This window comes from Schistocerca serialis, chromosome 5 (genome assembly GCF_023864345.2).
Source record: "Schistocerca serialis cubense isolate TAMUIC-IGC-003099 chromosome 5, iqSchSeri2.2, whole genome shotgun sequence".
NCBI classification, from domain to species: Eukaryota; Metazoa; Arthropoda; class Insecta; order Orthoptera; family Acrididae; genus Schistocerca; species Schistocerca serialis.
The window spans coordinates 170,978,348-171,000,895 of NC_064642.1; positions in this window are offsets into that span (position 1 = coordinate 170,978,348).

Here is a 22,548-nt window from a genome sequence, read left to right on the forward strand (position 1 = left end):
TTTTGAGAGCATTCGGCCGCGCGGGATTAGCAGAGCGGTCTCAGGCGCTGCAGTCATGGACTGTGCGGCTGGTCCCGGCGGAGGTTCTAGTCCTCCCTTGGGCATAGGTGTGTGTGTTTGTCCTTAGGATAAATTAGGTTAAGTAGAGTGTAATCTTAGGGACTGATGACCTCAGCAGTTAAGTCCCATAAGATTTCACACACATTTGAACATTTTTTGAGAGCATTCACACAAGACCGGTGGCGGTGGCGACACCTACAACGTGCTGACATCAGGAAAGTCTCCAACCGATTTCTCATACACAAACAGCAGTTGACCGTCGTTTCCTGGTGAAACGTTGTAGGGATGCCTCGTGTAAGGAGGAGAAATGCGTACCATCACGTTTCCGACTTTGATAAAGGTCGGATTGTAGCCTATCGCGATCGAAGTTTAACGTATCGCGACATTGCTGCTCGCACTGGTCAAGATCCAATGACTGTTAGTACAATATGGAATCGGTGGGTTCAGGAGGGTAATACGGAACGCCGTGCTGGATCCCAATGGCCTCGTATCTCTAGCAGTCGAGATGACAGGCATCTTATCCGCATGGCTGTAATCGGTCGTGCAGCCACGTCTCGATCCCTGAGTCAACAGATGGGGACGTTTGCAAGACAACAACCATCTGCACGAACAGTTCGACGACGTTTTCAGCAGCACGGACTATCAGCTCGGAGACCATGACTGTGGTTACCCTTGACGCTGCATCACAGACAGTAGCGCCTGCAATGGTGTACTCAACGACGAACCTGGATGCACGAATGGCAAAACGTCATTTTTTCGGATGAATCCCGGTTCTTTTTACAGCATCATGATGGTCGCATCCGTGTTTGGCGACATTGGAAGCGTGTATTTGTCATTGTCATACTGGCGTATCGCCTGGCGTGATGGTATTGGGTCCTACTGGTTACACGTCTCGTTCACCTCTTGTTCGCATTGGCTGCACTTTGAACAGTGGACGTTACATTTCATATGTGTTACGACCCGTGGCTTTACCCTTCATTCGATCCCTGCGAAACCGTACATTTCAGCAGGATAATGCACGACCACATGTTGCAGTTCCTATACGGGCCTTTCTGGACACAGAAAATGTTCGACTGCTGTCCTGGCCAGCACATTCTCGAGATATCTCACCAATTGAAAACATCTTGTCAATGGTGGCCGAGCAACCGGCTCGTCGCAATACGCCAGTCACTACTCTTGATGAACTGTGGTATCGTGTTGAAGCTCCATGGGCAGCTGTACCTGTACGCGCCATCCAAGCTCTGTTTGACTCATTTCCCAGGCGTATCAAGGCCGTTATTACGGCCAGACGTGGTTGTTCTGGGTACTGATTTCTCAGGAACTATGCACCCAAACTGCGTGAAAATGTAATCACATGTCACTTCTAGTATAATATATTTGTCCAATGAATACCCGTTTATCATCTGCATTTCTTCTAGGTGTAGCAGTTTTAATGGCCAGTAGTGTAGTACCCTGAATGGCTCGTTCTACGAACAACACCACAATATATTACAAAAACATCCACAGCGAGAATTACGCTCTCCACACACACGCCTCACAGGGCCGCCGGTCCACTTGGTGCCTAGCATCATTTGAAAAACAAGCAAAACTGCAACTCGTCAGACCACACTACACGCATACAGTTAGCTACAGTCCTATGTCGGTGTTCTTCAGCATATTGAAGACGAGGATGTATTAGTGCCGTTGCGAGCAATGGCCTATTGCAAGGTACTAGACTCCTGATCTGCAGTGCACCTAGTTCGCCGTGCAGTGTCGCATGGAACCCGTTGACGCACATCTGCGTTTGCTTGTAGCACCAATACCTGACGGTTTTGAAACCGGTAGTGATTAACAAGAAGCGTGACACTCGTAGCCGGTCCCTGTCGATCAAAATACCTTTACAACCGTTACTCTTACGCCGTCTTACGTGTCTGCTGGTGGAATATTGTTCTTTGCGCACGTAGTGTTGCTGTACATGCTCGAACCTTACAGCTTAGATTTAGTCACGCCTTTATGTAGACCGAACTTTGATTCCAGTCGATCGACGGCCTACCTATCACTTCCCTACTATAACTAAAGTGAGTATTAGTTCGCTTGACTAACATGTGATAGTTGTATACCATCAACTACGCTACAAAGTATGTGTGCTGTTATAAGGGGAGGCTGATATTTTCTCCGTGGACCTTAAAAGCCGTTCATCGAGCACAGAGAATAAGCCGGTTGTTAAGAAATGTGACATAACTGTGACACTCCAAACTCTAAAAGCATTATAGCATTAGCCTATGTACGTTCCAAGTAATCTGCAATATTTCGTGCTCCTACTTTGCGACCGAGCGAGGTGGAGCAGTGGTTAGACACTGGACTCGCATTCGGGAGGACGACGGTTCAATCCCGCGTCCGGCCATCCTGATTTAGGTTTTCCGTGATTTCCCTAAATCGCTCCAGGCAAATGCCGGGATGGTTCCTTTCAAAGGGCACGGCCGACTTCCTTCCCCGTGCTTCCCTAATCCGATGAGACCGATGACCTCGCTGTCTGGTCTCCTTCCCCGAAACAACCAACCAACCATCCTACTTTGCGGACGAAGAACGGCATCCACCTTAACTGTTACGTCTCACTATAAGCTAACGAATTACGTCAGAGAACAATAATATACTAGAGAACACTACCGTTCATTATAAATGGGGCCACTAAGATGTGAATAACTAGAGTCGGTTTTCACCATATGGTGAATCACCTGTGAATATCACTCCTCATTAAGCCCGTGCAAATGAGAGTTCGGGGATACAATCTGTTTTCGTCCTCTAACACCTCGGTTTCAATACTGACCTTCTGTGAGGCGCTATCGTAGCGAGCGTGTTTGTCACTGCAGTGACACATTTCGAACATTTATTGCATCGCGAATTAGGCCTATAATCGCGCATGAAGGCTGTCGGGGTGACTGAGGTAGAAATTTTCTCTTGAGTGTTTAGGAAGGTTACTGCCCGATCTAAATTTGCTGACGTGAAATAATCAACATTCAAAATACACAAAAATTAATAAAGACAATCCGTTATTTGAATACTATACGTTAGTGGTCAACGAGCAACGATAGAACTATCTCGGTCGTTTCAATGAAAACACAACAAAAAAAGTTTTGTATCACCTCGGTTCCGAGAGTTCCGGAATCAACACAGAAAATTTGAATACAGGTCAACATAAACACCATTCTCGCCCTTTTTATTGCTAATGAAAACCACATATTGCATGTTGTACCACCATATAGCGAGACCTTCAGAGGTGATGGTCTAGATTGCTGTACACACTGGTACCTCCAAGCCGGCCGCGGTGGTCTAGTGGTTCTAGGCGCTCAGTCCGGAACCGCGCGACTGCTACGGTCGCAGGTTCGAATCCTGCCTCGGGCATGGATGTGTGTGATGTCCTTAGGTTAGTTAGGTTTAAGTAGTTCCAAGTTCTAGGGGACTGATGACCATAGATGTTAAGTCCCATAGTGCTCAAAGCCATTTGAACCATTTTTTTAGTACCTCTAATACCCAGTAGCACGTCCTCTTACATTGATGCATGCCTGTATTCGTCCTGGCATACTATCCACAAATTCACCAAGGCACTGTTGGTCCAGATTATCCCACTCATCATCGGCGATTCGGCACAGAACCCTCGGAGTGGCAGGTAGATCACACCGTCCATAACCAGCCCTTTTCAATCCCAGGCATTTTCGATACGGTTCATATCTGGAGAACATGCTGGCCACTCTAGTCGAGCGATGTCGTTATCCTGAAGGAAGTCATTCACAAGTTACGCACGATGGGGGCGTGCATTGCAGTCCGTGAAGACGAATTCCTCGCAAATATTCTGCCAATATGGTTGCACTGCAGGTCGGAGAATGGCATTCACATATCGTACAGCTGTTACGACGCCTTCCATGACCACCAGCGGCGTACGTCGGCCCCACATAACGTCACGCCAAAACAGCAGGGAAGCTCCACCTAGCTGTACTCGCTAGACAGTGTGTCTTAGGCGTTAAACCTGACCGGGTTGCCTCCAAACACGTCTCCGGCGATTGTCTGGTTGAAGGCATATGCAACATTCATCGGTGAAGAGAACGTGATGCCAATCCTGATCGGTACATTCGCCATGTTGTTGGGCCCATCTGTACAGCGCTGCATGCTGCAGTGGTTACAAAGCTGGACCTCGCCATGGACGTCGGGAGTGAAGTTGCGCATCATGCAGCCTATTGCGCACAGTTTGAGTCGTAGCACGACGTCCTGTGGCTCCACGAAAAGCATTATTGAACATGGTGGCGTTTCTGTCAGGGTTCCTCCGAGCCATAATCCGTAGGTAGAGGTCCTCCACTGCAGTAGTAGCCCATGGGCGGCGTGAGCGAGGCTTGTCATCGACAGTTCCTGTCTCTTTGTATCTGCTCCAAGTCCAAACAACATCACTTTGGTTCACTCCGAGACGCCTGGACACTTCCCTTGTTGAGAGCCCTTCCTGGCACGAAGCAACAATTCGGACGCGATCCAATAGCGATACTGATCGTCTAGGCATGGTTGAACTACAGACAACAAGAGCTATATACGTCCTTCCAGGTGGAATGACTGGAACTGATCGGCTGTCAGACGACTCCCGTCTAATAGGCGCTGCTCATGCATGGTTGTTTATATCTTTGGGCTGGTTTAGTGACAACTCTGAACAGTCAAAGGGACTGTGTCTGTGATATAAAATCCACATTCAACGTCTGTCTTCAGGAGTTCTGGGAACTGGGATGATGCATAAGTTCTTTTGATGGGTGTAGTTCAGTTCTTTTTTTTTTTTTTTTTGGAAGATAGATTACAACAGGATCTAGAAACACCTTCCTGAGAACAATGCTTAAAGTAACTGCTCAGTCTGCCTTCTGTAACTGCTTCCATATTGAGATCGAAGTATATGTTCTCTTCAACTGAATTCCAGTAGAAGTAAACAGTTAAAATTATTTACTTGCCATTTCCTGTGATCCTGCCAAAGGCATTGTTTCTGTATATTGTATAACTCTTCTTGAGAAACTAAAATGGTGTGGTGTTAAAGACCTTTCTCACTCATGGATGCAGTCTTATAATCACGACATAAAACAGACGATGGCGTTAGCAAGTGGCACGACAGCTTGGAAAACTAAGTTAAGATACGCCTCAGTGTTTAATTTAGTTCTTGGCCAAGTCGTATTTGTGGTTTACACAATTTTTTTTATCCAAGTCACCATCCGATACGTCCAATTGTGATCAGTATGAGCAGTGCATATCATGAGCTAGCAAGGTTTCTTCTCCACTCTAAAATTAAAAAAAAGTTGTTTGTGTTTTGAAATAATTATTCTGTCGTCAATAGTCAGTATCTAGTTTGCAAAATGAAAGATATGCAGTGTGATCAAGACCCTAAATTGTTTTCATTAGATATTACGAAATATATACTAACTTTCCTGTTCAAACAACCGCTAACATCGTTGAAAAAAAAACACACGTAGTTTTACAGAAGACATTTCTTATGTGCAAATCACAAACATGTTTCGTTCACTAAGAATAGTAGTAAAACACAACTGTTTTGTTTTCAGATACAAAGTATACTATCAGCCTGACAGCCTGGCAATGGGTAATCTAGGGGCAGGCATCTCAGTCGATATCTTCATCAGTTCGTTGGAAGTGAAATTCTTCAATAACTTTCAGCTGCTGATCTGTCCGTCCCCGGTAGCTGAGGGGTCACTGCGACAGAATGTCAGTCCTAAGGGCCCGGGTTTGATTCCCGGCTGGGTCAGGAGATTTTCTTCGCTTAGGGACTGTGTGTTGTGTGTGATAATCATTATCATTTCATACCCATCGATGCGCAAGTCGCCGAAGTGGATTCATATCGAAAGACTTGCACCCGGCGAACGGTCTACCCGACGGGAGGCCCTACCCACATGACATTCACGTTCATTTTCTGCTGCTGATGTGAATGTTTAGTTATATTCTCGGTACGTAGAATTGATTTTGATCATATAAAATGGTTCCCAGGAAGGAATTCAGTATTTGCAGAATGAAATTTTCATTCTACAGTGGAGAGTGCGCTGATATGAAAATTCCTGGCAGATTAAAACTGTGTGCCGGACCGAGACTCGAGTTTGGGATATTTACCTTCCGCGGCCAAGTGCTCTATCATCTAAGCTACCCAAACGTAATTCCCTAGCCGACAGCGCAGCCTTAATTCCGCCAGTAACTCGTCTGCTACCTTCCAAACTTCACAGAAGCTCTCCTACACACCTTACAAAACTAGCACACCTGGAAGAAAGGAGTACTGCTTCAGAAAGGTCTGTAGGAGAGCTTCTGCTAGGTTTGAATGGCAGGAGACGAGGTAATGGGGGAATTAAGGCTGTGAGGACGGGTCGTGAGTCGTGCTTGGGTAGCTCATATGGAAGAACATTTGTCCGGGTAAGGTAGAGAGGTCCGGAGTTCCATTTTCAATCCGCTACACACTTTTAACATGCCAGGAAGTTTCAATTTAGCTTTTGTTTGAAATTTTTAATAGCCTTCATGAAAAAATCAGCTTACTTGTGAATTAGAGAGTAACGGTCGTCAGCTTAATTACTTGGACTTCAGTATTGCACTTGACTACGACAGACATAATTTTGGTTTTTTAGAAAATCCATTAATGCAGGTAAAGTTGTGCCCGCTAGTTCAGTGCATTCTCATTCCCATGAAAATGCGTTTCCTATTCGGTTATTCCTCGTGAAGTTTCTGTCCTTTGTCGCCTGACAAGCTCATGGAACTGATGAATACAATAAAAACTATTGCAGTTAATAACGGCTATGATCCCTCGATGTCAACAAATTTCTCTTCTTCAGAAACGCTTTCCTTGCCATTGCCAGTCTACATTTTATATCCTCTCTACTTCGACCATCATCAGTTATTTTGCTTCCCAAATAGCAAAACTCCTTTACTACTTTAAGTGTCTCGTTTCCTAATCTAATTCCCTCAGCATCACCCGACTTAATTCGACTACATTCCATTATCCTCTTTTTCCTTTTGTTGATGTTCATCTTATATCCTCCTTTCAAGACACTGCCCATTCCGAGTCCTTTGCTGTCTCTGACAGAATTACAATGACTGGAATAGGCTCTTTCAAATTCTGCAGATGGCAGGGGTAAAATACATTGAGCGAAGGGCTAATTACAATATGTATAGAAACAAAATGGCAGTTCTAATAATCGAGGGGCACAAAAGGGAAGCAGTGGTTGAGATGGGAGTGAAACAGGGTTGTAGCCTATCCGCGATGTTATTCAATTTGTATATTGAGCAAGCAGTAACGGAAACAAAACAATTATTCGATGTACGAATTAAAATACAGGGAGAAGAAATAAAAAACTGGAGGTTTACTAATGACTTTGTAATTCTCTCAAAACAGTGAAGGACTTGGAAGAGCAGTTGAACGAAATGCAGTGTCTTGAAACAGGGATATAAGATGGACACTATCAAAAGCAAAACGAGGACAATGGGATGTAGTCGAATTAAATCAGGTGATTCTGAGGGAATCAGATTAAGAATTGGAACACTCAAAGTAATAGATGAGTTTTACTATTTTGGCAGCAAAATAACTGATGATGGTCGAAGTAGACAGGATATAAAATGTAGACTGGTGACTGCATTCTGAAGAAGAGAAATTTGTTAACACAGAGTGTAGATTTAAGTGTCGGGAGTCAGTAAGTCTATTCTGAAAGTAATAGTTTGGATTGTAGCCCCGTATGGAAGCGAAACATGGACGACAAACCGTTCAGACAGCAAGAGAATATAAGCTCAATGTGGTGTTACACAAAAACGCTCAAGATTAGATGAGTAGATCACGTAACAAATGACGAGGTACTGAAAAGAATTGGGGAGAAGAGGAACTTATGGCACCACTTGTCCAGAAGAAGGGACCGATGGGTAGGACACTTCCTGAGGCATCAAGGGATCTGCAATTTAGAACTGGAGAGCAGTGTGGAGGGTATAAATTGAACACGGTGACCAAGAGATGGAAACATTAAGCAGGTTCAGAAGGATGTAGGTTGCGGTAGATACTCGAAGCTTGCACAGGATGGAGTAGCATGGAGAGCTGCATCAAATCAGTCTTTGGACTGAAGACCACAACAACAATTAATTGTAGTTTTTTCAATTGTTTCTACTATAGTATTTCAAATGGGTACATGTCGCTGTCCGCGCCTGATCGGTGGTGTATTTGTAGGAACAGAAAAGCAACCGTACATCCGTAATTACCCAATAGAGGGAAGGCCACTAGACCTGTCGTGATACCTGTATGTTTCTACATAGAGAATGCAAATGAAATTGCCCCTCTTCTAGTAGCAGTGTACCGCAGATCTTTGGATGAGCCAAGTGTTCCTGATGAATGGAAAATAAGCACAAGTTAGTTCTGTTTTCAAAACGGTCTCCGAATACGCGCACAAAACTACCGACCTATATCTCCGACGTCGGTCATTTGTATAATTTTGGAACATGTTTTACGATCACGTGTTAAGATATTTCTGGAGGCCGAAAATCTCCTCGTAAGGAACCAACATAACTTCCGGATGGCATTAGATTCCGCACTACCACTTAATGAGCGAAATATGAGCTTAAGTGAATTATGAGCTTACGGAATATCACACAAACTGTGTGATTGGACTGATGAGTTTCTAGTAAAGAGAACACAGCATATCATTCTGAACGGAGAAAAGTCTTCAGACGTGAAGTATCTTCGGGCATGCCTCAGAGGAGTGTTATAGGACCATTACTTTTCACAATACATATAAATGACATAGTAGACAACGTCAGAGTTATCTGGAGGCCGTTGGCGGACGAAGCTGTTGTATGCAGAAAAGTCTCGGGACTAGACATTTGTAGCGAAATCCTGGAAGACCTGCCGTGATTCAGTACTTAGTGCTGAGAGTGGCCGTTGACCTTCAACATAAACAAATGTAATGTACATCGGATTTGTAAGCAGAAAGAGCCTTTATTTTATGAATAAAAAACGATAGAACAGTCACTGGAAACAGTTGCTTCCATAAGAGCCCTAGGACATGTGTAAGGAGCAATCTAAAATGGAATGATCACATAAAATTATCGCCAATAACACTGGTGACAGACTGAAATTCAATGGAAGAATTTTCAGGATGTGTAGTTCAATGGAAGAATTTTCAGGATGTGTAGTCCGTCAAATGTCTGTTCCTCTGGTGTTCAATTTACTAAGTGTAGAGTAAAGGTTTAATGACTGGTCCTGCACTTCAGTACCCTAACATGAACTTTGCATCCTGTCCTCCGGCTCTGGAGGCGACTCGGAGTTCTCATCGAACAGCAGCAGCAGCAACAACAGCAGCTCAGCATTGCCGTCGGCTACATTCGTCATCGCACAGCTACATCATCGTAAGACTGTTAATTGCCAGATATAGGAATGTAGAGGCTTTACCCAGTTATATTTCTTTCACAAAGAATGACTAACTTGAATAATAACTTGCAATAGTTAAGACTTGTAGGGCACCTGTGATGTCATTGTCTTAAGACATTATTACCAGGCATAGTCCCTTTTCCATTCCATGCCATCACCGAGTGTAGTAAGAACATGAAAACTGATTAACTATTGATTGCCAGTTTTGTGTGTTTGCTAATGACCAGTTTCAGTCTAAATTTTATGCCTAAGTTACTATTCAGTCTTGTATTGCGTAACAGAAGCTGAACTAATTTTCAGATTTCAAGTATTAACTTCATTCACTTAAAGTGACGTAAAATTTCACTGCCACAGCTAATAACTAATGATGCAGCACAAATTAGGGATGCAGATTTCATTTAGTATGTATTTAGCTTAGCGGGTGACTTCTGCTGGCTTGGTATGTATTTTATTGTTGCTATTTTAAAAGTAAAACCTATTCTTCAATTGCTCAGAGTATATTCAATTCAATCTTTCACTAACGAAGAGTAAATTGCTTCCTTTTTCTAAATTTTGCATTACGTTACACTGAGGTTACTGAAAGTTATTTTTTGCACAACAAAGTTTAAGTTAAGCCAATGATTTACTCGTATTTAACCAGTAACTTTGTTCAGCTTTACTTTCAAAATTTAGTGTTTCAATATAAGTAACTGAAAAATGAGTGCTTTCTGATTCATTTATTTTCTCTTGAACTGTTGCGCTGTGGAAAAACGTGACATCCTTCTGCTGTCACGCCAGTGATTATATGGTTGAATTTCTTTGCCATTACCTTTCTTAAGATTCTGGAGATTCATTGCCGTATCGCGCTGGCAACCGTTTAATTACCTTCTTTAGCTAATCAGTGTTTTATTTGTATCATCAGTGACTTTTGTAGTAAATATTACATGGTATTCCCTTCCCCCTACCCCCCCCCCCTTTGCGGTTCGTGAGCGATTGCACTGTATTCCACCCATTTCAAAATTTTCTTCCTACTAACAGGTGTTTATTTCCTTCGGTAACGGTAACCTCACTCACTCTAAAATTTCATTAGGCATATGCGATCATGGTCAGTTATATCGCTGTCCAGTATGAATATTCGGAAGACGGAGGTTACACGGTGCCAAATATTCTCCTGGTCTGACCTGTACATTTTTCTCCGCATGTAGCGAGGCTACATTTGAGCTTCCGACACATTCCTGCGGATGTCAGAATGATCTGCATCGGTTGGATTGGCTCATTGTCAGATCACTCCCCATGGGCTCATGGCAGTGAAATATAAGGTATCACGGACTGGATAACAAATAAGACATGGATAGCCCTATGAAACATGAGACGTGGGTGTTGCACCACACAGAGGGTAACAAACAGAATGGTCAACTAATTACGAAATGAAACAGTGGTTCCCATTGGTCTGTTTATTATGAAGTTCGCTGCTAACGTACATGAATAACAAATTATTACCGGACCTGTTCGATCAGAATAAATGTCGAGAAAAAGAAAATTAAAAAGTATTGGAATGGGACAGTACTAATCTAACAGCTGACTGTTCCGCCAAAGACTCAATGTCTTAGGTGCGTAACATAAAACCGTAAGCTACTCGTTAATGAGGGGGAGATAAATCCGCCGTGGATACGCAGTGAATAAAAACAAGAAGAATAAAAACACTACACATGCAAGCACATTACTGATAGAGTCATGCATGAGGCTTCAGTCACTTGTGAATTATTAAATTCGCGAAATGCACCAAATCCCAACAGCTTGCCTACAAACGCAAAGTAATTCTCATACCCTTTTCACTCAAGCTGCGATTTATGACCATTATGAGCACTTAGTTCCGTGGAAAAATGGAAATGAGCGTTTGGCGTAATTGGCCGGAAGGCCCCTTACGGGGCTGGTCCGGCCGCCTTGGTGCAGGTCTTATTACATTCGACGCCACATTGGGAGACCTGCGCGGCGGATGGGGATGAAATGATGATGAAGACACCACAACACCTTGTCCCTGAGCGGAGGACATCGGCGACCCAGCCGGGAATCGAACCCGGGCCTCTTAGGGCGGCAGTCCGTCACGCTGTCCATTCAGCTATCGGGGCGGACACTTAGTTCCATCGCGAGTAGCGAGTGGCGTGATCTGCTGCAGATTGCAACACGTCAACTCTCTATAAAATCTCCAGGCGAAGTGTCTTCTGTCGCATATCCCACGCCATACTGCTCTCCACATGATCCCTTGAGGACGTCCTCTCCGCCGTATCTTGAGCCGAAGTTCGTTCTTCCTATATCCTAAGCTACAGTGCATTCTCCTCTGACCCCAAGTTCTTTCTCTTCTCGACGTGTCTGTGCAGTTCCCGTGTACTAATGTAATAAGATTTGCAAAATGCTGCTCAATCGTATCTTAGTGTACAAGACAACTACTCCACATACAGCTAAAGTTTCACAACATTTACCATTTGATACACCCACGTCCTCAGTTCTTAAGCAATTTTGGGTTAGACTGCAACCCTTCAGCTAAGTTCTGTACTTGAGAATTTATATTGTGGTGAAGGAGAATTTCGTTTGCATTTTTGAGGCTACGAACACGCTGAATAAGTTTCTTAAACTTCCTGAGGGTTTCACAGATGGGTACGACAGGTCGGCACTCGGAGGATCGGACACGTTTGCGATGATGACGGACGCTTCGCCCAACGAGTCACCATGCTTTTGTTGATGGCCACGTCTCCTCAGACATTCTGCGAGTGCCTATGAATATGTGGGATTCGCAGGTTTTCCGCCAAAATAAAACGAATGACAGCCCTCTGCTTAGAACACACCTCCGTCACAGATGCCATTCTGAAGGCTACGTATAGCGCCAGCACCAATCGGAGTTCAGGAAATCAAAGTGACAGAAGTGAGAATAATCCACGATATTCCACAACATATTCCGCATTTTTTAACCGAAATTGGGTGAGAAAAAAATGAGTTGCATTACTTATTGGATGCCCCTCGTACCAAGTTTCGTTGCCGTGCGACAGTTATAGCCCATACTGGACATCTGAGTAGCTGCACTTTGGGCTTACAAAACGCTCTTTCGACCTATACCTGAATATTGCTCATCAGTGTGGGTTAGATCCAAAGAAGAGTGGCGCATTTCGTCACAGGGTTATTTGGTTAGCGTGATAGCGTTACGGAGATGTTTATCAAAACTCAAGTGGCAGACTCTGCAAGAGAGGCGCTCTGCATCGCGGTGTAGCTTGCTGTCCAGGTTCCGAGAGGGTGCGTTTCTGGATGAGGTATCGAATATATTGCTTCCCCCTATTTATACTTACCGAGGAGATCACGAATGTAAAATTGGAGAGATTCGAGCGCACACGGAGGGTTTCCGGCAGTCATTCTTCCCGCGAACCATACGCTACTGGAACAGGAAAGGGAGGTAATGACAGTGGCACGTAAAGTGCCCTCCGCCACACACCGTTGGGTGGTTTGAGGAGTATAAATGCAGATGTAGATGTTGATGTAGATGTAGATCATCTACATATCCCCATTTCTCGGACACTGACATCCTGAGCTCTCGTACTACCCTTTTTTTAGATTAACCAATGGAGAGCCCTCTTACAACTTTTTAGCTCAGAAGTTAATCACACTGCAAAAACAGTGCAAGAAAGTCAGCTCATTGCTTCGCAAAGAGATAATAATCCCTGTTCACAGTGCAGGACTGTCCCTTCTCACAGATCGCCCTGGTCCAGTGATCCCAGAAGGCGACTCTGCAGGGCAAAATAAGCTCCTTTGAAATGTGTTTTTGCCCGCTGTCAGTGCCTATAAAAACTGAGACTCTGCACAGGTGCCGGTATTTGTCATGCTACGTTGTACGATTTGTGTGAAACTAGCCCTAGACCCCATATTGCGTTGGGTGCGTTTGTGAAAAACTGCAGTTTCGTGACTCACAGACACCGGAGTCAACCGTATCAGGGTCGCCATCCAGTACCTGCCTTGAGTGGTCAGCTCGTCTCATCCCCTCGTGCTTTCCTCTGGAAATGAGGCGCGAGTCCCAGGAGGAAATCGATCCAGACACGAAGTCACTGGTCTGGGCCTTTGCTTCCAGCTTGGCTTGTCACGTACCTTGCTAAACTCTAGAGAATATAATATGCGAAAAAGTCCAGTACGAAAGAGAAGGAATTAATGGGAAAAGTAGTCAGCTTAATTGTGGCAGTCACTAACATTACTAATTACAAGCGAAAACGATTTTATTAACTGATGGGCATATAATTCAGTTAGTGATGATTTTAAATTAGTTATGAATATCACATGAGGTGTGTCAGTACAGCAGTCGATTGATGCAAATCAACAATTACTTCTTCGTTGGTAGATTCCTGATTTTCTTTTTTGTATATCTGTTTTTTCTATTGGTTCTGGAAAGTACTTTTGAACCTAATTGTCAGTTTGATGATCTAATAGAGGAACTGTTCCTCAAAATTTTAAACATTTTGTGTGCATATTTGTATTAGTATGTGACTGTATATCATCTCTCACTTTGTCTTTTTTTTTTCCTCACTCCGTGTTGTTCATACTCTTATGGCTTGTATCTTTATGAGCTACTTTTTTCTTGTGCTGGTGATAACTGTGCGTTTGCTGTTTTTTGTTTCTTGAGTTTACTGATTTGCTTTTTTACTAAGTTTGCTTTGTATCCATTATTTGTCGATATTTATATGATGGTATTCTTTTCTTTTCGGAGCGGGCCGGAGTGGCCGAGCGGTTAAAGGCGCTACAGTCTGGAACCGCACGACCGCTACGGTCGCAGGTTCGAATCCTGCCTCGGGCATGGATGTGTGTGATGTCCTTAGGTTAGTTAGGTTTAAGTAGTTCTAAGTTCTAGGGGACTTATGACCACAGCAGTTGAGTCCCATGGTGCTCAGAGCCATTTTTTCTTTTCGGTAGCTATTTGCGTCTAGTTGTACAAGATCTAATCTGTGGAGCATGTATCTTAGAACTGCTTACTTGTGACAGTTTGGTTGTTTGATGTCTCGTGTATTATTCTATCCATATTTGTAGTTTTTGCTATATGTCGAATATTTATTGGCTGTTCTGAATGTTTACGGTAACATCCAAAAATATTTAACTGTGTATTTTGCTCTTTTTCTATTGAAACATTTATCTTGTCATCGATAAAATTTATGTGTGCATGTAGTTGGTCAAATTTACTGCTTGGTTCATCTATCAGTTACAGGATGTCACTCACCTCTCTACGTTCTGATTAACATTACTTTGTGATTGACAGATTGCAGTGGTAGGGGCAGTGTTGCCAATGTGTAGACAGCCACGGTTCACAAAGCATGGCTCGTAGCTACTAAACAGGCAGCACAGTGACCATGCGGCACTCCAGAAAGAACTGCCCCTAAAACTCGACTCCTTGAAAAATCAATCATAAAGCAGTATTAGTGGCAGTATAATCCATTAGAGGATGTATGACCTACTTGACACTATTTAATTAGAAGTAATATGTTCTATATGGTTCATAAATATACTTGCTAAGGTTCCAGACACTGAGAATCCCATTAGTAATACTTCAGTTTGTAAATTTAAATCTTTACTGAACTTAAAACTGCTCTGTCCTTAGTTCTAGCAGCTTGAATGTGGGAATGTACTTTGTCTTTTAAGATTATCTTCTATAATGTTTACCGTTTCTGGCATTGGAATATTAGAATATGTGATGTGATTTGAAGTGGTTTTAGTTTTAGGACCCTAAAGGGCTAGGTCATCACCGTCCTTGAATGAAATGAACCGAGAAGAGTGTGTAGAAAACAAATTAAAAATATCAACAAGTTTTGAAACCAAACTGTATCAACAAATAAGCGTGTAAAATAAAACGTTGATATCAGGACAACCATGCAAGACTGCCTATAAAATTTGGATGGAACACAGCAGATTAGTTTTTGGAGATGTATTTCTAGAAGAAAAACCGCAAGTGCACATTAAGAGCAGCACGGAGGGAAATAAAAGTAAAGGTCATATAACACTATTGACTGATACCCCACGGGATGGGATCACCAGCCTGTTGGAAAAGGTAGTCCTCCTCCCCTTTCCTTGCAAGTATGTGAGAGATGTCTCGTATGTATTTCTAGAGTGCAGGTTAATGTAATCGAAGCGTGTATAATATAATGTTTGTGTACGTATAATATAACGTTTGGGGACTGCAAAATACTGGCAGTGAAAATTTCATCCGCCACCAGTATTTGGAAACGCCATCGCACAGTGGCGCATTAGCGACGTCGACTACGGGGCCAGGTAGCACGTTGGTATTCGAGGGAAGGAACTGACCAGATTAGAGTCTTTCCACTCGTCACATTATGGGCCTGTGTTCTGATGTACCAGGAAACATGGCAAGTTTTAAGCATGTGCTCAAGCAAACACAGTTAAAATACGAATGCTGGCAGAATCCACTTATACGGTAAGCAGATGGTGCACGTGACTTTCCTTCGTTAAGACGGACGACGTCTAAGGCTACAGGGAGGGAATAAAAACTGTCACACAATGGGTGTGCTGTTGCTCATTGATAACAGAGACTGCCACAAGTTGGGGAAATGCTGGACAAAAAGAAGAAACGTCAGTAGTAAAGGAAGGACGAGGAGGAGGAGGAGGAGGGTTTTTCTAGAAGAAATAATATGCTCAAGAAATTAACAGCAAATTAGATGGGATCCGTGCAGCGAGAGGAAACAGCAGCTGCCGCCAGGTTTGCTTCCAGAGGACGATGACGATCGTTATGTACCCAAGATAAGTCTCTCCATAAATAAACTCGGTCTGACAGAGTGTTTTCATTAATTAAGGTAGGTAAACTCTAAGGACGCATTTCTCAAGGACTTAATTAAAATTTAAATATGAGGTGAAGCGTGTGTCTCGAGAAATTGTTACGAGCGACGAGATTTCATTAAGTGACTTGATGTTTCCTTTTTCTTCCCTATAGTGAAAGAAGTAGATGGAAATGTAGTATCTCCTTTCTCACGACGCTTCCAACCACACAATTAGGTATGAAAGTGAAGTAATCGGCTACAAAGTACTTTGATATTCCATCAGTTTGACGTACTCATTTTCAGTAATTTTTAACTTCGTACTTGTGCGTTAAATTTGAAATTTACTTACATATGTTGCATCCTGAGACTATTAGCACTGATTTTATTTTCGTTATTTTTATACAAATTCTGAACCACTGAAGTACTGTTAATATTAAGAACAAAAGATAATCGTCGGTGTAAATTCTGAGCTTTTAAAGTACGCAGCATTTAAGCTTTCCAACGCTTAAGGGATGTGATAAATGAAACTTTTAGTATACAGGTAAATAAACTAGTCGCGCTATCCATATTGAATTTAAAGTGGCGAGTGTTGTGCAGAACGAAGACTGTAGAAGACCATTCTCCAAGTGATGTTATTCCTACATTTCGCTTTGGGATAATCTTTGATAGTAGTGATCGGAAGTGATAGGAGCAGGAAAAATCAATGACAGTGAAAGTTTTGTTAGGTAGTCTAATGATTATGGCGACTTCTCGCTTTTCAGGCGCTTTTGAGGTGTCGGTACATATTCAGTGATATATTTATTTATTTATTAATTTCTTATATAGCCTGAACACATTACGGACTTATGGCCCTCTCTTTTATCTAACCAGGAATGTAGAAATAATATAACACAATTTGCAATATTAATAAAAATAATAATTTGAAGTAACAAAAGTAGAATAATAATAATAGGAACTCTAATAATTTCCATAAAACAATGGGTGCATTAAGAATAATACCGATTCCTTATTACATAACAAACAAGTAACAATAATTAATATCAATAATTTATGCTGTTAATAAGAAGTAACAACTGATAACAATAATAATAGTAATAATAACAGTAACGGTAATAACGCTATTAAAACAATGGAAGCGCTATGAATGGTTGATTAGTTTAGTATTTTTGAAGCCTTGTATAGCATTACAGGAAATGCAACGGATAACGAAACAGGAGGAACTAAAAGGAAAGTGGCAATGGCTTTCAGTATGGAAGAGAATATCAAAGGAGAATCATGTAGACAAGGGAGATAGAAATGGTGGGGGAGGGAGAGTTGACGAGAGTTAGCTGCAGAAGAGATAGCTATTGTCATAGGAGGTGGGCCATTAACACCCTTTTTGAAGTTTGAAAGGATTTTAATTGGTCTAGTACCAGAATTTGACTTTACTGAGAACGAGTATTTCGGCTCTGTTGTTCAGGTAGCTGTGTGAGAGTTAAAGATAAGCAGGTAGATGTGCAAAGATTGAGAAGACGATACAGCAAAAAATCTCTAGCTTATCGGCACGTAGCCATGATAATTGTTTATGGGAAGGAGTGATACCGTCGAAACAGTATGCGATGTCCAGTTACACAAGCAATGCATATCTGTCTCACTTTGAGCGAAATTTCTTCAAGTGTGTTTTGCTGTGATAATTTCTTTTGCTTACTTCGTAGCCATATAGTGTTACAAAACTGTTATTGTGTCATAAACATTCATTGTAACAGAGCATAGCTTCAATAAATATGGGCGTAACACGCTCTAACTACTCGTGATATTAGACCAGCTCTTAACACAGTACATAACTTATGCAACATTCTTCGTCACACGTGCCAGAACGTTGACCTAAATATATAAGGGGTGTGAAGACAGCTAAAGAGAGCCAGTGTTTTCGAGTTGTAGAATCCGGTGGTAGCAGTGTTCAACATTGATATTACTCTCAAAACATAGGAGTCCAGATCGTATGTTGTACCCAAATACAACCCTAAACGACACAGTTGTGTGCAAGAATGCTGGCTGTCAGCGTGGGACTAGCATGACTTCAACAGACTAGTATGTGATCACACCAGGAGGTGTTGAACCAGGAGTCACTAAACAGTTGTAACAGAACATGCCACGGCGAGAGTTCACATGCCCAGTGGTGCCAGTATGATAGGGGGATACGGACAATGGGTGCTGATGCACTGATATACTTATCGTTACGTAGCAGAAATATTATATTAGCTGCCCAGCCAGCGCCAAGGCAGGGCAAGCCAGACCAACGCCCTGTGCCGCAATCAAAACGACATGCCGGCACAAAGCAGACATTGTGGGAAACGAAACAAACCCGGCCGATTGCCCCACCGGGTGCAGGCGAGAAACTTTAATACTAAAATCAGCAACGTGACCTAAGCGTGCAGAAGCCATCACGTCCTTGTAACAACTCAACTTCATTTCGTAAGAGAGAGTCCCAGTTTCATTTGTACACCTATCAACCTGCTGATTGACGGGAAAGAAACAAGCTGAAGCTCCGAAAATAGGAATGGTGAAGTCCACTGAGCCGGCCGAAGTGGCCGAGCGGTTTAAGGCGCTGCAGTCTGGAACCGCAAGTCCGCTACGGTCGCAGGTTCGAATCCTGCCTCGGGCATGGATGTTTGTGATGTCCTTAGGTTAGTTAGGTTTAACTAGTTCTAAGTTCTAGGGGACTAATGACCTCAGCAGTTGAGTCCCATAGTGCTCAGAGCCATTTGAAGTCCACTGATGAGGCCGGTAAAGTAGGCCATATTCGTTCATCGTTTGTCTGACATAACGTCACTGCCTCAAAACAGGAGTAATACATACTGCGTCCTAGTCTTTGTGTTCAGTCTGTGTTGTGCTGCTAGCGTTCACAGTGATGGCTTCAGCCTCCGAGACTGCTACCTGTCTGCCCACCAGGCTGTCACTTTGAGCTGCCGACCCCCAGCCACTGATGGGAATACCTTAAGGCTTCAATAATGGTGCTTAGTGCACTACACACCTCTCGCAGTATTCGGGAGACGCGCTAACAGCTGCTGCTTTGAGTGGTACCTTACGCAGCCATTGCATTTCCAGCCGTCCTTGGCCCGTCTCCACACCATGCGGAACTGCTGAGAGATCACCTGAGCACAATCCCTTCGACATCAGCGAGAGTGCTCCGGTACCTGTAATTCACAGCCTCCATCCTTGGTCGTTCTCAACTGTCCTACGGGCTATACCGGCCGCCTCCGAGATCTGCAACCCGCACGACTGCGTGATAATGTGAGTCTCATGCCTAGGGCGACACCCGCTGAAGTTCGCTTAGACAGCAGTAACAGCTTCTTTGACGCTGCACCACCACCAGCATCGGCGCAGACACATGGGAACTATGGGAACAATATTGAATAAATTCTTGCTCTTCTAATGCTGCGCCGTAAGTGCACAGCGCGCACACTGGCCTGCTCCACCACACTGCACACTCCGTCAAGCTGACAATAACAGATGACTTAGCCCGGACCACTAAAAAACCGATGTCATAAGTGACTTTGTCAGCCGCTTCCTCCGTAGCAAAATAAGTCTATAGTATCATCAATTTTACCATCTGGAGATACATCCCGAGGCAATGCAATGGGGCGAGAGAGCATTTTTTCTAAGTGTGGTCCTGTTTGTAGCCATGTTGAGGCAGAAGAATATTAGTCTGCTCTTCGAGTGTCGTTTGTGAAACTGCAGGAACCTCTACACTTATTGTTGTTTAGAGGTAATGCCAGGGAAATGAATTTAACGCCAGTGAGGAGCGAATTTTGTAAGTTATCAGGCCTTGAGCTGCCATGCACTAAGGGAGTACCGGTTACACGTGATATATGTAGAAGATTGGGACACTTGGCAGGGGACTGTTCAGAGTCACGCAGGTTTATGATCCGGCACATGAATTAATTTGCCGCATTGTTATGTGTAGTATTGTAAGTTTGTACTGTAATTTATCTATACGTGATCTACTGAATATTCTCTTTCAAAGAGCATTATCCTCGTATAACATGCCGTTATAAAATCATATTCAACTGCTGAGGAGAACTGACTGTTGGTTGGCTCTATATTGCGCTTGTGAGCGCTGTCGCGAAACAAACCTTTAAACTTAGTGAAACTCTGAATTTGTACTAATGAACATAAATGTAATTAAATCCCAAATGAAACTAATGGTGCACTCAGTGAAACTCAGTACTGAAGTACGTTATGAAAGTTGCTTAACATGAAGTGCAACGGCTGACTTCAAGTACCAAAAAAAATAAAATACTGATCAACTCGTAAGAAAATAACTGTTTAAGATGACCTTCAAAAGTTCATTGTAAGTAAATCTGCTTACTTAGCATAGTAGTTAAAAATGCTACGTACTTCAAATTCAAATGGCTCTGAGTACTATGGGACTTAATTTCTACGGTCTTCAGTCCCCTAGAATTTAGAACTACTTAAACCTAGCTAACCTAAGGACATCACACACATCCATGCCCGAGGCAGGATTCGAACCTGCGACCGTTGGGGTCGCGCGGTTCCAGACTGAAGAGCCTAGAACCGCTCGGCCACCCCTCCCGGCGACTACGTACTGTCTGCTCACAAAAATGCAAAGTGAGATCTGCCTGAAAGAAAAATAACTTAGCTCTTACTCAGAATGCTATTTTGTGTCTGGTGTACTGACGTTTTCGAAAGAACATTAAAATTAGTGAATGCACCAGCTAAAGAAACATAGTCTGCTCACTGTTAAATTTTTCTTTACTTCTCACAAACAATCTCTGGCTGCGTGTGACGTAAGGTGCAACGCATACACGACAAAATATTTAAAACTTTACTTAGATTGATGGAGGAGGGTTTTACTTTACAGTAAAGCGTTATCGAAAAGTTAAACTCTTCTTATTGCCAGAAGGACTGTACACCATTACAACATAAGTTACGGAATTCCTTCATTACAGAAATTACAGATATTTAAACAATTGCGTTATCTGTAACGTAATGTAAACAAAGAAATCAAATTAACACTAATCATGAGTATTGGCAGTTATATAAAGGACAAAGATTTCCGTCAGTTAATGATTTTAACAAACAAACACTTCATTCTTGCATGTGCTTTGGTTACCCTGAAATATTTCTCCAAGAATCTTCTCCATCCATACAGTCAAAGAAATATCTTTGTAAACAAGTTTTCATCTCCTTAATAAGGTATTCCACATAATTTCTCCCATATTTACAAATATCAGATCTCCTTCTATAAAACTCAACTGCTCGCTACTATGCCTCTAATAAGAATACCCTAATACAGCACAATTGACTGGCGACCAAGCGCACCACAGATTACATTAAACACACACACAGTCAAGAGTCTTATCCACTATTCATGCAGCGCGCACATGCATTTTTGTCTCGGTGCACTGAAGATGAAATATTTACAACTGTACTTTTTCCATAACTTTGTTTTGTAATAACCGTAGCAGTATCCGTAAAATGATAGAAACACGTGCTGCTACTGTGGGTGATATTCTGACTGCTTAAAGACAGCATGTTAAAACGAATGGGCAGGAAACGGAGACTTTCGTAAGCAAATTCAACCATTGCAAGCTTCAGAACAGCAATTACAGTCAGGGAGAGAAGAAGCTGGGATGGTGTTAAGTGCACCCTCCCAGCCTCACGATATGTTAGCAGTAAATTTAATAATGCCTTTTTCCGGAAAACAGCGTAGGATGCCACTGTGTTCATTACAGTTGTATTAGCTACGGCTGAGTTATGCATTCGGACGAATGAAACATGTTTGCATATGTTACGGTTAATGGGCGACGCTAAAGCAAATGTAATGTATCGTGAGGTACTTGGCAAGGTAGGACCATTCAAGGTGCCGGCTTTTGGTTTGTGCCAGCGTTATCGGAAGCAAATCACGTGAAATTTTCTTAGAGAGGAACTGAATAGTTTTAAGGCAGCAAACGAATAAATCAGTGGAGTCTTTTCGGATAGAATACAGAAGATTACTAGTCAAAAGTATGAGCTGACACAAAGAACATGAGCTGATTCCGTTACCTTGCATGAAGCTGAAAATAGGGCTCTAGATGTTTTATTATTGGTTACTTCCACAGATATGTCAGGCAGAGAGGGCTTCGTCTGACCTGTCCAAAACTATCAGGACGCCAAACTGTTGGAGGAAATAGATACTGTGACGAAAGGGCACAATGTCAGCGAAGCCTTCGCTTCTGTAGTTAAGTGTGACAGGTGCGGACGTAAGGGCCGTCTACAGTAGCACTTCCGCCAACCGGATTTTTATGTACGTGGATGTTGTCAAATCGGTAATAA